At 34.6% G+C, this 8,344-nt stretch overlaps 1 pseudogene; it reads right to left on the bottom strand.

The window, feature by feature from the left end:
• Nucleotides 1-544: 544 nt before the first annotated feature.
• Nucleotides 545-1,555, bottom strand: LOC123947477 (annotated as a pseudogene).
• Between the last annotated feature and the right edge of the window lie 6,789 nt (nucleotides 1,556-8,344).

Below are 8,344 nucleotides of genomic sequence, written 5' to 3'. Positions count from 1 at the left end.
GAGGATTTGCAAGAATAATTTACCTAAGCCAGAGAAAACATTAAGAAGTGAATGTTGAAGTGAATCATTCAGCCTCTGAATAACTGAGCGACTGACATGCCATCCTTAGAATTCTGTATGCTCTAATCTCTTTCTCTCATCCAGCACTCAAAAAAATTTCTTTGATAAATCTTATATTTTGTTCTGTCTTACTACATCAGATTTTGTTATATCACCAATTATATACCTCACATAATATTTGTTACTGATTCAAGATAAACAATATATCCCAACATCATCCTCTGAATGCCAGTAGCAAACTTGGAATATATTTCCCTAAAATCAAATTACATGGCAATCATGATCTTCACCCAAATGAAGACAATATACAGAGAAAGCTGTTCCATTCCAAAATCAACAGGAAAAACCCACCCAAGTGTGCTTTTCAGCTGTAAGTACATGGGATTCAAATGAATAAACTTTCTAAAATTAAATATTTCAAAATCATGACTGTATTATTTACATCAATGCCTTTCCAAATTAGCATAATGTCTAGGCCTTTCAGTTATATCATTATTAAGATAGAATTAAATAAAAATATTTTTTTCCCCAGAATCTTTCTCAGAGCTTCTTTGACATCTTTGTTTCTCAGGTAGTAAATCAAAAGATTCAACATGGGAGTGACTAAGGTGTAACATAAGGAAGCCACTTTACTAAGCTCAGGAAATCTGTCAGGGATGACATACATAAAAATGACAGCACCATACAGTACACTTACGACTCCTAAGTGAGAGCTGCAAGTGGAGAAGGCTTTCTTACGTCCCTCAGTGGATCTTATCTTTAGAACCGTGGACACAATATACATATAGGACACAATAATGACAATTATGGTAGGCAAAATAATAATGCTGCATAAGAAAAAGGAAACTATCTTATGAAAGTAGAGATCAGAGCAAGAAATCCTTTGAAGTGGACGGTAATCACAGTAGAAGTGGTTGATAGCTCAGGAAGCACAAAAGGACAAAGTGAATGTCACGCTGGTCAAAAGAATTGAGCTGATGCAGCCACAAAAATAGGAACCAGCTACCAACTGAATGCAGAGATGAGTTGACATCTGGACAGAGTAGAGGAGTGGATTGCAGATGGCAATGAAGCGGTCATAAGCCATGGCTGCCAGGAGAAATCCCTCAGCCATGATGAACAAGGCAAAGAGGAAGAGCTGGGTCACATAGCCTGCAAAGGAGATGGACTTGCTCTCAGACCAGAAGTTGATCATAGCCTTGGGTGCAATAACAGAAGAATAGAAGAGATCAATGAAGGAGAGATTGTGAAGAAATACATTGGTGTGTTCAGCTGGGGATCAGTCATAATAATGGTCATCATCCCAACATTTCCTAGAAGGATCATGGCATACACAAGCAGAAAGAGCAGAAAGAGGAGAATGTGGAGTTCTGGGTGGACCCTGAAGCCTACAAGAACGAAGTCAGTCACTTCTGAGTGATTGCTTGTTCCCCTGTCACCCATGGCAGAAACCTGCTGAGAGGCACAAGGTAAAAATGAACAGATGACATCTGGGCTTTGTTTATAGTGATATAAATTTTTTCTTTAATGTAGAATAAATTATTTACATCTTAATTGAATATTGTATATAAAACAATTTTAATATTATGAAGCATCAGGAATTCGGATTAGCTAATACTAGGTCCATGAGATAGATATTGTACAATGCAGTGAAAGATGTTAATGGGTTACTGTATTTTAATCAATTTTGGGGGGTTCTGGTGGCTCAGTTGGTTAAGTGTCTACCTTTGGCTCAGGTCATGATCTTGGGTCCTAGGAGACTCTCACTGGGCTCTGCTCAGTGGGGAGCCCCTTTCCCTCAGCTCCTTCTCCCCAAATAAATATTATATTAAAAAAATAAAACTAGCAACAATGTCAACAATAGCCAAACTGCGGAAAGAGCCAAAATTCCCTTCAACAGATGAATAGTTAAAGAAGATGTGGTCCATATACCCAATGGAATATTACTTGACCATCAGAAAGGATGAATAAATGCTTTTGCAGCAACATGGATGGAACTGGAGGAGATAATGCTGAGTTAAGTAAGTCAAGCAGAGAAAATCAATTATATGGTTTCACTTCTTTGTGGAACATAGGGAATAGCATGAAGGACTTTAGGAGAAGGAAGGGAAAAATGAAGGGGGATAATCAGAGGGGGAGACAAACCATGAGAGACTATGGACTTGGAGAAATAAATTGAAGGTTTTGGAGTGGAGGGTGTTGGGTGATGGATGAGCCCAGTGATAGGTATTAAGGAGGGCACATAGTGCATGGAACACTGTGTGTTATATGCAAACAGTGAATTGTGGAACACCACATCAAATCAAATGATGTACTGTATGGTGACTAATGTAACATAATAAAAACATTAAAAAATAAAAATATTTAAAAAAATCATAATTTGGCTGAGTATTTATGAAGAATGTAACACACTATCTTATTTTAGTCACATTTTGAATTTAAATTCTTAATATATTTATAGTTAAATAATCATCTTTACCTAAAATAAGAGTACTACATATAACCAAAATATGAGCAATACACATAACTGGTATGATAGTGTTGTAGCCATTATGATTGCCTCTCAGTGTTTGAATCATTAAACAACAGTGACAAATATATTAAGAAATATTTTACCTTTTTTTACCTCCATCTATTTGGTTTCCATTATCACACTGTCATTTTTGAAAATAGAATTAAAAAAGAGGTGTTATTATTAGTTTAAAATTAACATCAAAACAATCACTAAGCTTATATAACATTTTCTAAAGCACTTTTCAAATATATGTTCATTTTCTCAAGTCAATGCTATTCCCCCCAATGAATGCACTGTTATTGCATCATCATATATATATAAAATTCCATTAGTAGCTAAGCAGTTTAATATATTCCATATTTGGTTAGCCTTTTTCTTTGAAGCAGAAATAGAAGGTGATGAATATTCCAATCCTTACATGACAATGAATGACTTTTTATCAAAACTGCATCAATTGAGGACTCTCACTCTTTAGTCAGGACAAGTAAACTTAAGGAATATGTATATAGAGAGAGTTCCTTTCTTGAACTCTATTACGTCTTACTCTTAAAATAAGGATAATGGGATAACCATGGATATTTAAGGACCATAACAACCTTGGGTCTCCAGAGTCCATGATCACTTGGTAGCGAATCGGCAGTGATTGTGATGACCTTACGCATTTTACTCCTGACGCTTTTCTTCAGGATTTTGCAACATTGAGGTTTTGCTCATCCACTGTGATGGATTCCACTGGGAGAGGAGTAATCATAAGGGCAATTATGGAGACATAACTGCAGGCTCAAGGGCTGTTGTCCATGAGGACTGCAGTAAGTTCAGAAATAAGCAAATAATCTAATAATGGTCCTAATACAAGGAACTTTCCTTCTCTTGTTTTGTCTATCCTTTGGGAACTTTCTCTGGACTTTATTTTCTGTATTGATAAATAAAAACTTCCTGATAATTATCATAGCATACATATCAGTAGGCATAAGGATACAGCTTTAAATGCTTGTGCTATACGAGATAAGTTTTAGATGAATGAATGTATTAAATCATGTAATAAATTACATTTGTTAGGCTTTGAAAATGATAGAAGTTAACTGCAAATTATGAGTTACCTGTATTTCCTAATGTAGACGTATTTCATAATGTGACAAACATCCTCTAAGTCACAAAGTCAGATAATGTTATGCTAATTTTATGCTTTCTTATGTTTAAATGCTAAGTAGAAAATATAATGGAAGAAAATATGATATTCAAAAAATCATTTAATAATTACTAAGAATATTTATGAAAGATCATGATCTGTATTTAAAAATCCTCAATAACTATGTGTGACTAAAAGACTACAGTAAAACCAGAGACATAATACTTTATTTAATGAAATTAATATTGTAAAGATGCTGTTTTCCCTAAATATATCCATTTCTTAATTTTAATTCTATTTTTAGAAAATCCTTTTTATTTTATTTTATATTTTTAAAAATTTTTATTTTTTTAATTTCTTTTCAGTGTTCCAGAATTCATTGTTTGTGCACCAAACCCAGTGCTCCATGTAATACATGCCCTCCATAATACCCACCACCAGGCTCACCCAACCTCCCACCCCCTCTCCTCTCAAACCCTCAGTTTGTTTCTCAGAGTCCACAGTCTCTCATGGTTCATCTTCCCCTCTAATTTCCCCCAACTCCCTTCTCCTTTTTAAATTAAGAATTATTCCTAGAATTTAAATGGATTTTTAAAAAATTGTAGATAGCAAAGTATATGGAGCCAAAGCTTTTCCTTATTATAATACAGTATTAGTAAAGGCTTGGTAAATGTAAGAAGAGTATACAGGTTAGGTATTTTGAATAGGAAAATACCAATCAGGGCAAAATGATGGCTATCAAATTTGGAAAGGCTGGAAGAACTTCTGAGTGACACTCTAATAATGACCCTTAGAGCAATATAGTAAAATTCAGAAAGACAAGCTACCATTGGATACAATTTAAAAATACAGCATTTTAACTGTGGTCCAAGAATCAGACACATGGAAGCAAAGACATGTGTCACTCCTTCCTCAACCATCAAAATAGCTTCTCTGTAAGGTTGGGGAATCAACAATGCTGCAGGAAATAGCCCACATGTTTACACAACCTTCCTAAGATGACATTTCCCCAGCAAAAAATGTCAAAAGGAACAGAAAATTGATGTCCACTCACTGTATCCTTTAAAATTTCGAGTTTGTGTGGATCGTATTGGTAGAGCAATATTTGTGCCAAGAACACTAGTAGCAGGAAACATTTGAACTTTCCAACAACTCCAATTTAGAAAGCACATGGAATAGAGTTTGGTCATCCAGTCTCCAAAATGTGCCAGAACCCAATGTATTTTTTCTTATCCTTAACCTCCCCACAATCGTGTTAGTAATAAAAATATTGTAGTGCCTAAAATACGTAAGAGCACTTACTGTCATTCATAATAGATGGGATGGAAATAAACCCTCAACAGATTCAATGATTGAAATCATTCAGTATATGTTCTTTGATAATGGTCAGCTTAATAGAGGAAACAGTAACAGTTAAATAATTGAGAAACTCTATGGGCATGGATATTAAAATACTTCCCAAAACTCAATGGATCAGAAAGAAATAAAATTAAATGTTGACTTAGTTTGAACTAAATAATAAATTATATCTAAACTTCTGCAATATAGAAAAATAAGCACTTAGAGGGATATATACAAAGCATTATACGTAAATATTATAAACAAGTAAAACAGAAACATCACCATTGATCTTCTATTTTAATATAGGGAAATAGAAAAGAGCAAGTAAAAAAATAAAAGAAAGTAAATGCTATACATAAAAATTCATGTAAAAGGACAAAATATAGATTAAAATATGATATTCACATGGCTTAACTTTTTTTTTCTACTTAACTTTTTTTTTCTACTAGAATACCATTCTAGTATTTTTTATTAAGTTCTTAATTTTAATTCCAGTATAGTTAACGTACAGTGTTATATGGGTTTCAGGTGTACAATATAGTGATTCCTCAATTGTATATCTTACTCAATGCTTATCATGACTACCATATTCTTTAATCACTAGTGTTTATTTCCCCCATCCCCTACCCACCTCCCCTCTGGACTCTACAGTTAAGAGTCTGTTACTTGGTTTGTCTTTCTCTTTTTTCTTTGCTCATTAGTATTGCTTTTTTTTTAAGATTTTACTTATTTATTTGACAGACAGAGATGACAAGTAGGCCAGGGCAGGCAGAGAGAGAGAGAGAGAAACAGGCTCCCTGCTGAGCAGAGAACACATGCGGGACTGGACCCGGGATCACAACCCGAGTCAAAGGCAGAGGCTTTAAGCCACTGAGCCATGCAGGTGCCCTCCCCCCCTTTTTAAAGTAGTATTTCTTAAATTCCACATATGAGTGAAATCATAGCATATTTCTCTTTCTCTGACTGACATATTTCACTTAGCATTATATTCTCTAGCTCCATCCATGTCATTGCAAATGGCAAGATTTCATACTTTTTGAAATGGCTGAGTAATATTCCGTTGTGTACATAGACCACATCTTTATCCATTCATCTATTGATGAACACTTGGACTACTCTCATAATTTGGCTATTGTATATAATGGCACAATAAATGTGGGGGTTCATGGATCCCTTTGAATCAGTGCTTTTGTATTTTTGGTTAAATATCTAGTTGTGCAATTACTGGGTTATATAATAGTTCTATTTTTAACTTTCTGAGGAATCTCCATACTGTTTTCCACAGTGGCTGCACCAGTTTGCATTCTCACCAACAGTGCATGGGGCTTCTTTTTTTCTACATCCTCATCAACACTTATTTCTTGTTTTTGATTTTAGCCATTCTGACAGGTATGAGGTGATCACACAGCTGATCATTGATTCTTGGAAAGACCAGTACGATTTATAAAATCCTGCCAAATGTGGGGCGCCTGAGTGGCTCAATGGGTTAAAGCCTCTGCCTTCGACTCAGGTCATGATCCCAGGGTCCTGGGATCGAGCCCCACATTGGGCTCTGTGCTCAGCAGGGATCCTGCATCCACCTCTCTCTCTCTCTCTCTTTGCCTGCCTCTCTGCCTGCTTGTGATCTTTGCCTGTCAAATAAATAAATAAAATCTTAAAAACAAAAACAAAAAGCAAACCCTGGCAAACGTAACAATGGAAAAACAGCAGGGGCGCCTTGGTGGCTCAGTGGGTTAAGCCTCTGCCTTTGGCTCAGGTCATGATCTCAGGGTCCTGGGATCGAGCCCCACATCAGGCTCTCTGCTCAGCAGGGAGCCTGCTTCCCCCCCCCCCCATGCCTGCCTCTCTGCCTACTTGTGATCTCTGTCTGTCAAATAAATAATTAAAATCTTAAAAAACAAAACAAAACAAAAAAACAATGGAAAAATAGCAAAATTAAATGACAAGTATCAACAATGAATAGGGGATGGCACTGTAGATCCTCCTGATATTTAAAAAAATATATATATATTGAACAATATGGGTTTGAATTGCATGGGTCCACTTCAATGCAAATTTTTTTCAATAAATACAGTACAGTGCTATAAATGTACTGCCTCTTCCTTATGATTTTCTTAGTAATATTTTCTTTTCTCCAGCTTATTTTATTACAAAAACAGCATAAAATACATATAACAGACAAATATATGTTAATAAACTATATTATCAGTAAGGCTTCTGGTCAACAGCAAGTTATTAGTAGTTACATATTTACAGAATCAAGAATTACATGCAGATTTAAACTGTAGGGGAGTGCTCGCTTCGGCAGCACATATACTAAACTGTAGGGGAGTTCTATGTTCCTAACCTGTGCTCAGGGGTTCTGCTGTATAATAAAGAATATTTTTACCAAAAATGGATGATCTTTTAAAATAAGGATATTTTAAATAGATCAAGGTGATTTATTAAGGAGAAATATAAATTTGAAAATATCATCTATAGAAATTAATTTTTAATAAAATCTTCCCATGAAAAAAGATTCCTTTCTAATTTACTTTGCTAGTGTTTACTATCAAACATCATTGAAGAAACAAGATTGGGGAACCTAGATGGCTCAGTTGCTTAAGCATCTAACTTTTGATTTCCACTCAGGTCATGATCTCAGGGTCATATATTGAAACCCACATAGGGTTCTGTGCTCATCAGGGAGTCTTCTTGAGATTCTCTCTCACTCTTTCTCTTTCCCCCACTCATGTGCATGCTCTCTCTCTTTCTAAAATAAATAAACAAATCTTAAGAAAAGAAAATATAAACAAGAATCATCATAAAGAATCATCATATTTCTTAGCTGTATTTGAGTCTGTCATAAGTCTCATATAGAAATTAAAATAAAAATTATAGGTAAATCTGTCTCATAAATTTATCTTCAAAAATTTAAACAAAATATTAAAAATATGTCAATATATAAATAATAAAATCTCACTGAACCGTATGTTTACACTCTCAATGTAAATGTCATTTAATATTTTAAAAATAGTGAATTTAAGATGTTTCCATATCCACTCATGAAAGAACAACACCAAGAAGGTTTGCCTTCTATGACAAAAAACTAAATTCTGGAGAATATATATGAACCTACTATTTTCAGAGATTGTATAATAAGCAGTGAATGACTGTAATACTTGAGAAAAGGAAACAAATCAGGAGGAAAAGATTTTAAACTTGAATATATAGCAATAGAAACAAATGAAACCTAAGACTGAGTTAAAAAGGAAAAATAACATAACAGGCATTCAGTGACAACTGAGAAAATATTTACA

The sequence above is a fragment of the Meles meles genome, chromosome 7 (genome assembly GCF_922984935.1).
Source record: "Meles meles chromosome 7, mMelMel3.1 paternal haplotype, whole genome shotgun sequence".
In the NCBI taxonomy this organism is placed as follows: Eukaryota; Metazoa; Chordata; class Mammalia; order Carnivora; family Mustelidae; genus Meles; species Meles meles.
Note: the sequence above shows the minus strand (reverse complement) of the source record. Positions and strands in the feature narration are given on the sequence as shown.